Source organism: Zingiber officinale, chromosome 8B (assembly GCF_018446385.1).
Source record: "Zingiber officinale cultivar Zhangliang chromosome 8B, Zo_v1.1, whole genome shotgun sequence".
Lineage (NCBI taxonomy): Eukaryota > Viridiplantae > Streptophyta > Magnoliopsida > Zingiberales > Zingiberaceae > Zingiber > Zingiber officinale.
In genome coordinates, this window is record NC_056001.1 from 64610737 (window position 1) to 64624562 (window position 13826).

The window sequence follows — 13826 nt, forward strand, 5'->3', positions numbered from 1 at the left end:
TAGCATCTGTAAGCTTAAAGCTTAGTAAGAAACCATCTACCTCACTAAATCATGCATACGATGCAAATATGATTTTAAATCATGCTGTTTGAAACATACTGAATATGCAAGCATGGCATGGCATGGTATCATACAAAGCATAACTGGAACTGAAACATGGCATAGCATATAAACTGAACATGAAACTGAACTAGTCATGCATATATCTAAATCTGTACATGAACTCAAATCATGTAAACTGAACCTGAACTGAACTGAAAGCTAAATTAGTGTTCTCATCACTAGTTTCAAATTTGAAAACTATACATATAATAGATGAAAATACTAAACATGCTGTTGGGCCCTGGCAACTGTACTTACTGTGCGCGCATCCCTACGAGACCCGGGATTGCAAGTTCCGAATCCAGCAGGGTTACTAGGTTATCTGAACCTAGGGACGACTGTGGGAGTCCAGCCCATGGATATCTGATCCAAGTACAGTGCCAACTGAATAAAAGTAAAATACTGAATACTGTTTTATTTTACTTTACTGTTCTAGGTTATCTGAACCTAGAGCTAGGTTATCTGTGTTAGGATCCTTCGTACGGCTAGAGAGGGGGGTGTGAATAGCCGACCCCAATCTTTCGCGTTTCTTTCTACAAACTAGGGTTAGCGCAGCGGAAATAAAAACAAGAAACGAAGACAAGAAAAGAAAGACAAACCATATAACGAGGTTCGGAGATGAACTCCTACTCCTCGGCGTGTCCGTAAGGTGGACGAAGCCTATCAATCCGTCGGTGGATGAGTCCCCGGAGAACCGGCTAATATATACTCCTTGTGGGTGGAGAAACCTCGCCACAATAACTCTTGCAACAGCAAGCAAAGAGTACACAAGATACAACAAGAAATACAAGACAATATGAATGTAAAACAAACACGCTTGCCTTCTCGTCGACTGGTTGAAGCAGCAACTTCACGAGATGCCTACAACAGCAGGAACCCAGTCGAAGAAGCTCACACGAAGCTTCGGAACTCAACAAAGCTCAAGAGCACAGCAGCAGCTCAGTAGGAAGAAGAGCCAGAAGAAGAAGGAGGCTCGCAGCAGCAGCCCTCCTTTTATAACCTGTGAAGAAAACGAAGAAACACGAAGAAATCTGGCGCATGCGTTAGTACTGATCGATGCGTGGACCGATCGGGCTCCATGGATCGGTCCACGACCGATCCATTCCTCCTCCTTCGTCACGATCGGTCCATGGACCGATCAGAACGACGATCGGTACGGACCAGACTGACTTGATCGGTCCCCGGACCGATCAGCCCTGCGCCTGCGCTTTTAGCACGCCCGATCGGTCACCGGACCGATCGGAACCCCTCTGAGATCGGTCAGTGATCGTCACCGGACCGATCAGATAATCTTCGGTATCACTGGATCGATCACCAGATCGATCCAGTTCATGGTTTTCGCCCAAACCAAGTCCAAACCAACATCCGGTCAATCTTGACCTGTTGGTACATTGCGCCTAGCATCCGGTCACTCCCTTGACCTGCTAGGACTCCCCGCTAAGTGTCCGGTCAATCCCTTTGACCCACTTAGACTTTTCTCTCCGTACCAAGTATCCGGTCACTCCTATGACCTACTTGGACTTCCCATCACCAGATGTCTGATCACCCTTGATCCATCTGGATTTTCCCTTGCCCGGCTTCACTCACCAGGACTTTCACCTAGCTTCACTCACTAGGGTTTTCACACTGCATAACATCCCAGTTAGGACTTTCTTATTGCCTGGCTTCACTCACCAGGACTTTCCAACTGCCTAACATCCCAGTTAGGACTTTCCCACTGCCTGGTTTCACTCACCAGGACTTTCCAACTGCCTAACATCCCAGTTAGGACTTTTCCGTGCCAAGTCTCCATACTTGGACTTTTCCAGTGCCAAGTCTCCATACTTGGACTTTTCCCGTGCCAAGTCTCCATTCTTGGATTTTTCGCGTGCCAAGCTCCCTTCTTGGACTTTTCCAGTGCCAAGTCTCCATACTTGGACTTTTCGCGTGCCAAGCTCCCTGCTTGGACTTTTCCAGTGCCAAGTCTCCATACTTGGACTTTTCTAGTGCCAAGCTCCCTGCTTGGACTTTTCCGTTGCCAAGTCTCCATACTTGGACTTTTTCCCGAATCAGGTCAACCAGGTCAACCTTGACCTACGGTTGCACCAATAATCTCCCAAACATCTATTCTTGTCCCATATCAAGAATACAACTCTTCCACGAGTGTTAAACATCAAAATACAACTCAACTAGGTCAACCTTGACCTAAGGTTGCACCAACAATCTTCCTAAGTCAAACATCAAAATACAACTCGAGTCAGGTCAACTCGAGTCAGGTCAACCTTGACCTAAGGTTGCACCAACAATCTCCCCCTTTTTGATGTTTGACAAAACCCATAATCAAGTTAGGTTAACCCAATAACCTAACTTAGGTTTTCCAACCATCTTCCAATGTCCAATGTTCTTTCCTTGAACATTCTCTGGACATTTTCCCCTTAGGTTAACCCGATAACCTAACTTGGGTTCTCCAATAATTCTCCCCCTTTTTGACACACATCAAAAAGAATTCCAATGTTCTTCCTTGAACATTCCTTGACATTCTTCCCCTAGCTTAGGTTAAACCGATAACCTAACTTGGGTTCTCCAATAATTCTCCAATGAACACTCTCCCCTTTTTGACACATATCAAGGTCAAGAGTTTCTTCCTAATGAAAGTCCCATACCTTTCATTGAAACTCTTAATTTCCCCCTTGATACTAAACTCAACAATCAACTTAGTGATAATCCCATATCACTAATCCTCAAAAGTCTTAAGGAGTAAAAACTCCCCCTAAAAGTCAACTCCCCCTTGACAATTAGGTAAAACTCCCCCTAAAGGTCAACTCCCCCTTGATCATTGCACCAACAATGTCTTTGTGAGTTCCAAACCTTTAGAAATCCAAAAACACCATTTCCATAACTGAAATTTCAGACAACAGCTGAAAAATCAGAAATTCGGCACGCCCTGATCGGTCCCCAGACCGATCAGAAACCCCATGGATCGGTCCCCAGACCGATCAGGCATTCACCAGATCGCAGTTCTTACTGGATCGGTCTGCAGACCGATCCATGCCCTGATCGGTCCCAGACCGATCAAGACCTCCTGATCGGTCCACAATTCTGATATCAGAATTTCTAAATTTCCTTTCCGAAATTCAGAAACTCCTAGAAAATTCCAGAAAATTCGAAAAATTGTGAAATTTTGAGGATACATTCCTCATAACATATACTATCATGGAAAAATAGTTTTCTATGAAAATAACTTCCATTTTTCAATCTTGATACAAAGTTCAAAAACTTTGAAATCGTTCAAGTTTAACTCAACTTTGTATCACAATGTTCAATGATGAATGCTATCACTAGGAAAGCTTCATCAAGGTTTTTCAAATCAATTTTAAAATGTTTTTAAAATCATTTGAATTTAGGACCATAATCTTAGGGCTAGATGTACATGACTTGTACACAAGCTTTCCCTATGATCCTCCTTCTTGAATTAGTCTCATCTAGGTACAAGAACTATGCACCTTGATCCTAACTCATGATCCTAATATCTCACACATATCTAAGGTGTATCAAACACATCCAAGTCAATTTTGATGTGAGATATGGGTTTAGGTTATCTTAGGCTAGATTCTCATGCATTTTCTAAACATTAATTTGATCTCCATATCAAATTGTGTCTTAGTCCTTAAATCAATTTCATTGATCATTAATGCACAAGATGATGACATGGCATATAATGATTTCATAAGTAAAAACATGTGCCAATGTCATGATGTCATGGCATAAAGTGTGAAACTTAAATAAAGCATGACATATAAACTAGCCTAAGCATTATCATGACATTTCAAATGATAATAAAATAAATATGATGTCATGGCATGGCATATGGCAACCAATCATGGCAAGTTAGCACAAATAAAATACCTAAATTCCCTATCTAAGTATCCTTAGCCTTAGCTAACTTAAAATCTAACCCTAGATTGTCCATATATCCCTAAGAGAAAACCAAAATCCCAATTATGGTATTTCTCTAGGTTTTCTTAAATTTTGCCAAATAAGATTAAAATCGATATTTTTCAAATATGGCACAATTTACTCTTCAAGGAGTAAATAATAATTCTTTTTCATTTTCAAAGGTTATCAAAACCTTGAAAATGCTCCTCGAGTGTCAATTTCCTCAAAGTTGGGTTAACTACCCTTCTAATTGGAGTTGACACTCTCTAACCCGTCTATGGGATAGAGAAGATGCTCCTAGGAACCCAATACCTATTTGAGCTCATTGGGTTCACTAAATATTCACTAGGGATAACTTCCCTAGCAACCCTCCTAATGACCCTCTTAGGCTTTGAAGCCTTGGTCATTTGGGACTCATCAAGATCAACTCTAGGGGTGACTCCCCTTGTGACCCTGGTGGTGGTCTTCCTAGCCCTAGGTTTTGTTCCATAATTGAATGGAACATTATGATAGGTGGGCTTGACCATTTGGGACTTAGGTTTGTGACCCAAACCTTTCTTGTCCTTGGACATTGGTTTTTGACCCTTAAACCCTAGAGATGACTTCTCCATGTTTTTAAGAGCCTTTTCTAAATTATCAAGTCTTGACCTCAAGACTTGATTTTCCCTCTCTAATACCTCAAGTTTTGATTTGTCATTCTTTCTTGAGGTGTTCCTAGGCATGTGTCTAGTTGATTTAGGGTTTCTACCTAGGTTTTCGTTGACCTTAGAAGTGTTAATCCTAGGGTTAGCATTCCTAGTAGTATCCCTATCTAGGTTGACATGTTTAGCACCTAAGCACATGTATTGATTTCTAGTGTTAACATGCTTATCATTATTGACTAATGCAATAAAATTACTAGCATGTATCCTACTAGAATTGCACGAATGAGCCTTAAAGGATACCTTAGGGGTTGCCTTCGCTCCCCCTTTACACGTGCTTGGTCTTTTGTCCTTGTGAGATTGCCTCCCCCTTGGACATTGACTCCTATAGTGTCCCCGTTGCTTGCATTGGAAGCACACCACGTGCTCCTTGCCCTTGCGTTTTGGGACTCCGACTTCCTTGATCTTTGGCGCCGGTGGAGTCTTCTTAGTCTTCTTTGGACATTTACTCTTGTAATGTCCAAATTCCCTACACTCAAAACACATTATATGCAATTTACTTGAACTTAAAGTGTTTGAGTTACCTAGGGTCGAGGATGGATGGATGCTCTCTTCTTCATCCCTCCCGGAGGTAGAAGCTTCTTCTTCGTGCTCCGATCTTGAAGAAGAACTCACCTCCTCTTCTTCTTTAGATGTTGAGTAGCCCTCAACTTCTAATTCCTCACCTCTACGATGTGAGCTACTTGGCTCACTAGGCTCCTCTTCATGGCTTGAAGTGAGGCTCTCCTCATGGAGTTTGGCTAAGTTGTTCCACAACTCCTTGGCATTATTGTATTCACCTATCCTACACAACACATCATTAGGTAAAGAGAATTCAATGATTTTCGTTACCTCATCATTGATGGTTGATTGGTGGATTTGCTCCTTCGTCCACTCCTTCTTCTTGATAGGTTTTCCTTCCTCATCCATCGGAGGGGAAAACTCTTCTTGTACACAAAACCAATTTAACATATTAGTCCTAAGAAAATACATCATCCTTACCTTCCAATATGTGAAGTTGTCGTGAGACTCGTAGAAGGGTTGAACCGTGACATCTTCTCCATAGAGATCCATCTCTAGCTTTGCTCCCACGGGTGTTGATCCGATGAAGAGCGACCTCGCTCTGATACCACTTGTTAGCATCCTTCGTACGGCTAGAGAGGGGGGTGTGAATAGCCGACCCCAATCTTTCGCGTTTCTTTCTACAAACTAGGGTTAGCGCAGCGGAAATAAAAACAAGAAACGAAGACAAGAAAAGAAAGACAAACCATATAACGAGGTTCGGAGATGAACTCCTACTCCTCGGCGTGTCCGTAAGGTGGACGAAGCCTATCAATCCGTCGGTGGATGAGTCCCCGGAGAACCGGCTAATATATACTCCTTGTGGGTGGAGAAACCTCGCCACAATAACTCTTGCAACAGCAAGCAAAGAGTACACGAGATACAACAAGAAATACAAGACAATATGAATGTAAAACAAACACGCTTGCCTTCTCGTCGACTGGTTGAAGCAGCAACTTCACGAGACGCCTACAACAGCAGGAACCCAGTCGAAGAAGCTCACACGAAGCTTCGGAACTCAACAAAGCTCAAGAGCACAGCAGCAGCTCAGTAGGAAGAAGAGCCAGAAGAAGAAGGAGGCTCGCAGCAGCAGCCCTCCTTTTATAACCTGTGAAGAAAACGAAGAAACACAGAAGAAATCTAGCCGTTGCGTCGCAACGGCTAGTGCCTGGATCGGTCTGTGGACCGATCAGGCTCCATGTGGATCGGTCCACAGACCGATCCATTCCCTCCTCCTTCGCTTCTGTTCCGTCCCTGATCGGTCCATGGACCGATCAGGGAACCTCCTGATCGGTCCGGGGACCGATCAGGAGCCTGATCGGTCCCCGACCGATCAGCCCTCTGCGCCTCGCTCTGCTCGCCGATCGACTCGATCGGTCACCGACCGATCGGTTAACACACAAGATGCTATCGATGTTCGATCGGTCACCGCACCGATCGAATATTTCAGATCACCGATCGATCACCGGATCGATCCCCATTTTTTCGCCCAAACCAACATCCGGTCAATCTTGACTGTTGGTACATTGCCTAGCATCCGGTCACTCCTTGACCTGCTACTCCTCGCTAAGTGTCCGGTCAATCCCTTTGACCCACTTAGACTTTTCTCTCCGTGCCAAGCATCGGTCACTCCTATGACCTACTTGGACTTCCCATCACCGGATGTCCGATCACCCTTGATCCATCCGGATTTCCTGCCCGGCTTCACTCACGGGACTTTCACCTAGCTTCACTCACTAGGGTTTTCACACCGCCTAACATCCCAGTTAGGACTTTCTTATTGCCCGGCTTCACTCACCAGACTTTCCAACCGCCTAACATCCCAGTTAGGACTCTGCCCGGCTTCACTCACGGGACTTTCCAACCGCCTAACATCCCAGTTAGGACTTTTCCGTGCCAAGTCTCCATACTTGGACTTTTCAAGTCTCCATACTTGGACTTTTCCGTGCCAAGTCTCCATACTTGGATTTTTCACCAGCTGCTTGGTTTCCGATGCAAGTCTCCATACTTGGACTTTTCGCAAATCCTGCTTGGACTTTTCCAGCCAAGTCTCCATACTTGGACTTTTCTAGTGCCAAGCTCCCTGCTTGGACTTTTCCGTTGCCAAGTCTCCATACTTGGACTTTTTCCCGAATCAGGTCAACCAGGTCAACCTTGACCTACGGTTGCACCAATAATCTCCCAAACATCTATTCTTGTCCCATATCAAGAATACAACTCTTCTACGAGTGTCAAACATCAAAATACAACTCAACTAGGTCAACCTTGACCTAAGGTTGCACCAACAATCTTCCTAAGTCAAACATCAAAATACAACTCGAGTCAGGTCAACTCGAGTCAGGTCAACCAGGTCAACCTTGACCTAAGGTTGCACCAATAATCTGAACCTAGAGGCTACTGTGGGAGCCCACCCAATGGATATCTGATCCATATAGCTGTAATAACTAAAAATAAACTGAATAAAATGTTTCTAATACATTTTACATGCTGTTAGGACGCCTACTAGTGCATCCTTCTGAACTGGGCATTCTACCGAATGCTTGGTGTGCACTAAAAGCACACCCTAAAACGGAAAACTGTAAAATTACTGAACTAACACCAAAACTAACAAGCGAGAGCAATTATACTGTAGGTGAGGGGTTTCTTACCTCAATCGCAAGGTTTTCTTACGATTCTAACCGCTAGGTTTTCCGGAAAATTTCTCCGTTCGACGAACCGCTTACGTCCTCGCGTTCCTCTCGCGGAGAAGAACCTTTTTCGTGTTGAAGTCGTAGCCGGAAGATGTTCCCTTGACCCTTGGCTTGGTGTGTGCCGTGCGTGAGGAAGAGGGGAAGAGGAGAGGTGCGGCGGTTTTAGGTTTCGGGTGAGGAAAAGCTACGGTGAGAAAATAATCTAAACTTCTCACTTAAATCCTTATTTATATTTGTTGGTGCAACATCCCTCAGGTCAAGGTTGACCTGGTTGACCAAGCTGAGTCTTGGTTTGAGTTTAGATGTTTGACAATAAGAAATTGATTGAAGAAGAGTCAAGTAGGTCAAGGTTGACCGGATACTTGACTGGGAAGTCCTAACTGGGATGTTAGGCAGAAGGAAAGTCCTAGTGAGTGAAGCTAGGCAGATTGAAAACCCTAGTGAGTGAAGCTAGGTGAAAGTCCTGGTGAGTGAAGCCAGGTGAAAGCCCTAGTGAGTGAAGCTAGGCAGATGGAAAACCCTAGTGAGTAAAGCTAGGTGAAAGTCCTGTGAGTGAAGCCAGGTAAGGGAAAATCCAGATGGATCAAGGATGATCGGACATCTGGTGTTGGGAAGTCCAAGTAGGTTAAAGAAGTGACCAGATACTTGGCATGAATAGAAAAGTCCAGGTAGGTCAAAGGGATTGACCAGACACTTGGTGGGAAGTCCTAGCAGGTCAAAGGAGTGACCAAATGCTAGGCATGGTGTACCAACAGGTCAAGGTTGACCGGGTGTTAGTTTGGTAGGCTTGGGACTTGGTTTTGGGCAAAAACCAAGTACTGGATCGATCAGTGGATCGATCCGTGGATCGATCCAGATGTCCCAATTGATCAGTGGATCGATTGGGACGCGGCTGCTTCGCGCGATAAGCGCTGGATCGATCCATGGATCGATCCAGGCATTTTTCCCAGAGCACAGAGGCGCTCTGGATCGATCCGTGGATCGATCCAAAGCCTCCCCTATCGATTGGGAACATTCGAATCGATCGGGATCCGACCGTTGGCGTCGATAAAGGCCGCAGGCGCATGATTCCTTCGGTACCTCTTCTCCGATTCACTCCAGATCACTCGCCAGCTCCTCCACAACACTCACAAAGCTCAGATCGCCAGTTCTTGAAGGATCTTGGAAGTTCTCCAAGTCAAGAGGCGGATCAAAGCCAAGAAGAGAAGCTAGGGTTAGGGTTTATACTCATTGTAAGTTTGTAAGCTTGTATTTCTTGTATCCTTTCCCTCTCTTCTTGTATTGAGTCTTGTAAGGCTTCTCCGCCCTTGGTAGTTACCATAAAGGAGAGTTTTATTTAGTGGAGGGTGTGTGTGTTGGTGTGGATCCTTGGATTAGTCACCTCTTGTGAGGTGGATATCAAGTAAACCAACCGTGTTAGCGTTGTGTGATTGTTTCTTTGTATTTCCGCTGCACATCTTTGAAGAAACAAGCAACGCCGAGCAACGAGCGAACGCGACGAGCTATTCCCCCCCCCCCCCCCCCCCCTCTAGCTACTTTTGGTCCTAACAATATTTACTAATTAATTCATCCAAAATCAATTATAAATATAATTGATTCCCTCTTCTTTTAGCATGGCCTTGCTAGGTTCAACTGGTTACTAGCATTATCCCTTACACCATAGGTCTCGGGTTCGATTCCCGCCTAAGCTATTTTGCGACCTATTTGTTTTTGCTACTTCCGGTACTCCAAAAATTATGTAAAAATATCCTAAAAATTTAGAGAAATCATAGGATATTTCTAAAATAAATTCAGGAATTTTTAGGGCTTTACAATAAATGAGTGCCCATCCAATGATTCACTCTGAAATTTTCAGAGCAGTGGTTCGTGATCGAACAAGTGATAATGTCTCTTTATTCAATTGTTTGCACCACACAATGATATAGAGACTACAATTAACTTTTTAGTTAATGGATAAAAATTAATTTAAGGACGCGGTTTGTTCTTTCATTGTAACACTAAACGAAGTAATATTTCAATTGGTCTTCAAAGCTATCAGGAATTCTTGATCATGTTGTTTTATATTTTTCATTTACTGTGTAGTAATTAATACCAGTTTCAAGTGTTTCTTATTGTTATGGAAGCTTTTGGTATTCTTGGTTATGCAGTCTGTTATTCTTTTCAGCGTTAATTATTGGGGAAGTTTCTTTTGGCTGTTCTGTTCCTATAGAGTACATCATCATGCACTCTTGAAAAGCTTGATGCATGCGTGTGACTAGTTAGCATCGTTTGCCTTTCATATCCCTTAAATATACAGTCCCGCAAAGTAAACCAATAGATTGACAGCTACTCAATGTTGCATATATATTTTTCAAGCGAAATCATTGTCAGCCTTCCTTCCAGGCGTTTGCCATTTTACTCACCAGCTTTGGCCCAAAGTTCACTTGTGAATAACGACTCTCTCTCTCTCTCTCTCTCTCTCTCTCGTTGTCAATCTCAAACACACTGTGCCCTGCCCCCACGGGCTGGATCAGCTGGAGAGATGCCTGATTCTTACAGCTAAGGTTCTGGGGTCAAAGGTCGCCAGTTGCATACGGGGTTAAAATCCTGGTCTGCTGTGCCAAAAATTCCTGCGACCCCCAGTCACCTCTCTTGCCCAGCATTAACCGTGATTTACTCCCTCTGGAATCCTGGGGGGCCAGGCCCTGGGGGCCGCTAGGGTGGCGGTTCCACCTTTTGCAGTCAAACACACTGTGCCCCACGGGATTATCTAGAGCGATTAGTGCGTAAAAGCTTGCCACTTGAGAGCGTAGGTTCGAACCACGGGGTAGTCAGGGCCTAATTCCCTAGTCTCTGTGCACCTCTTCTCACTGCGCACTAACTTCTCTAGCTACCGTGATTTACTTGTGAGAATTTAATCCTCGACATAATTAAGTTAGCCATGTTAATCTCTCCTATCTTAGCCTTTCCTATGGGATAAACATTGAATTAGTCTTCCTATTTTAATTCCTATTTTAATGGGATAAGTAGTAGAATAAGTCTTGTTTTGTGGTGTATTTAAAGAGGCCCTCGAAGCTGTAATTGACATTCCATAACAGTAAAGATTTTCTTACGTTTTTTCACTGTGCGTTTTTTTGAGTGCTGTGTGTTTCTTTTGAGAACAGAAGTGAGGCAACTTCTTCTTTCGTTGTTTTATTTTTTGTTCGTTGCATCCTGCTGCTACTCACTGATTCTGAGCCAACACTTGGTATCAGAGCGTTGGTAGTATAAGACATCCAAGAATCTACGATTCCATAAAATGTCGAGCATCCCAGTAAAGGAGAACGGCGGAGTGTCATTTCCCTATCCGATGCTAAGTCCTCACAATTATACTGTGTGGGCAATAAAGACAGAGGCGATCCTTGATGCCCAGGGAGTCTGGGAGGCGGTGGAGCCAGCGGAAGGAGCCCAGGTGGATGCAAAGAAGGACAAAAAGGCACATGCATACATCCTGCAATGTGTCCCCGAAGACATCCTTCTCCAGATCGCAACAAAGAAGACGGCGAAGGAAGTATGGGACAGCCTCAAGACGAGGTATCTTGGTAGTGATCGGGTGAAGAAGGCACGTGTACAAACATTGAAGAGCGAGTTTGACGCTCTCCGGATGAAAGAAACCGAATCGATTGATGAGTTTGTTGGCAAACTCAGTGCCCTAAGCAGCAAGTTCTCCACCCTTGGTGCCACGCTTGAAGATTCCTCGTTGGTAAAAAAATTGCTCGATTCTGTCCCTGATAAATTCTTTCCTATTGTTGCTGGTATTGAGCAATTCTACGACCTTGAGTCTATACCATTTGAGGAGGCTATAGGATGACTGAAGTCGTACGAAGAACGAACGCTACGACTACGCAGCAACACCAACGGCACTGAAGGTGAGCTCCTATTAACTCATGCCGAATGGCAAATGCGACAGAAGGGGAGCAATGTGGACACTTCGTCAGGAGGAAAGGGGCGTGGGTCCAGCAGCTCTAGTCGTGGCAAATGGCGTGGACGTGGGCGAGGGCGCGGTCGTGGCCGTGGTACACAACGCCAAGACAGTGCAGGAGGGACTAGCGGCAACAACAGTGGCACTCGAGACAAGAGACATATAAAATGTTTCAATTGCAAGAAAATGGGGCATTATGCGTCCGAATGCTACAACAAGCGGCGTGATGATGAGGCTCACCTCACTTGTGCCACCGATGAAGAGCTGACACTGATGATGACCGTGTCCCACGAGGAGTCTGACGGTAGGCGTGAGCGGCAGGATACCATTCTACTCAGTGAAGAGAGGTTGCTACCGGAGATGTACCGAGGCGTTAAGAAAGAAGATAAGGACGTCTGGTACCTTGACAATGGTGCCAGCAACCACATGACTGGCCATCGTGAGAAATTTCAAAAGCTGGATGAAACCATCACCGGGAGGGTGAGGTTTGGCGATGGATCAACCATTGAGATCATGGGCAAGGGAACGGTTGTGTTCGAACGCAAGAACGGCGATCAGAAGGCTCTCCACTAGGTATACTACATTCCGAGACTTTGTAGTAATATCATAAGTCTTGGTCAATTGACAGAAACTGGGAACGAGGTGCACATGGAAGGAGATGCCATGAAGATAATTGATAGAAGCGGGAAGCTCTTGATGCTGGTAAAGCGAACGCAAAATCGCTTGTACAAGATAACCTTGAAGACATTCAAGCAAATCTGTCTCCTAGCAAGCCTAGAAGATCCGACCTGGTTATGGCATGCAAGGCTTGGACATGTCAATTTCCATGACTTGAAGCTATTGGGGGAGAAGAAGTTGGCGGTTGATGTGCCACTATTGCCTCAGCCGAACAAGCTTTGCGAGGTATGTGTGGTCGCTAAACATGGAAGGTCGCCATTCCCGCACCAAGCTAACTTTAGAGCGACGAAGCCGTTGGAACTTCTCCATGCTGATATTTGCGGGCCAATTTCACCAAGTACACTGGCTGGTAACAAATATTTCCTGTTGATTGTTGATGATTGTACAAGATGGATGTGGGTATTTGTATTGGCAGCAAAGAAAGATGCATTCCAAGCATTCAAGAAATTCAAGTCCGTGACGGAGAACACGACTGAGTACAAGATCAAAACACTCCGGACAGACCGTGGTGGTGAATTTCTATCCACAGAGTTCACTCGATTCTGTGAAAATGAAGGAATCGAGCGCCACCTTACGGCTCCCTACACACCCCAACAGAATGGCGTTGTGGAGCGTCGTAACCGCACCGTGATGGCCATGGCAAGATCTCTCCTCAAGGGTACACATATGCCGGCAAGGTTCTGGGGAGAGGCAGTTAGGCATGCTGTCTATCTGCTAAATCGTCTCCCAACTAAGGTACTAGGAGACCGTACCCCATTTGAAGCCTGGATGGGGAGAAAACCACATCTCGCCCACTTGAAAGTGTTCGGTTGTGTTGCATACGTGAAAAATACAACCCCTCACCTGAAGAAACTTGACGACAGAAGTTCACCTATGGTATACTTGGGTGTCGAGGAAGGCTGCAAAGCTCATCGTCTATTTGATCCAAGGCATGGCAAGCTACAAGTAAGTAGAGATGTAGTATTTCAAGAAAATAGTGAATGGACATGGACTGCAGGTGCTAACCATGAAGAAAACCTACCGGAGTTTATGGTGGAGGATGTACTCGACACCGACGAGGTGATTGTTGTAGCAGACATTGAGGCAGAATTCATGGCAGCCACAACTGCGGCCTGTCATGCTTTGTGGTTGAGGAGTCTTACTAGCGAATTAACCGGTGAAAAGCCAAAGCCGGTAACTTTGTTTGTTGACAACAAATCTGCTATAGCACTAATGAAGAATCCGGTATTCCATGGTCGAAGCAAGCATATAGACACAAGG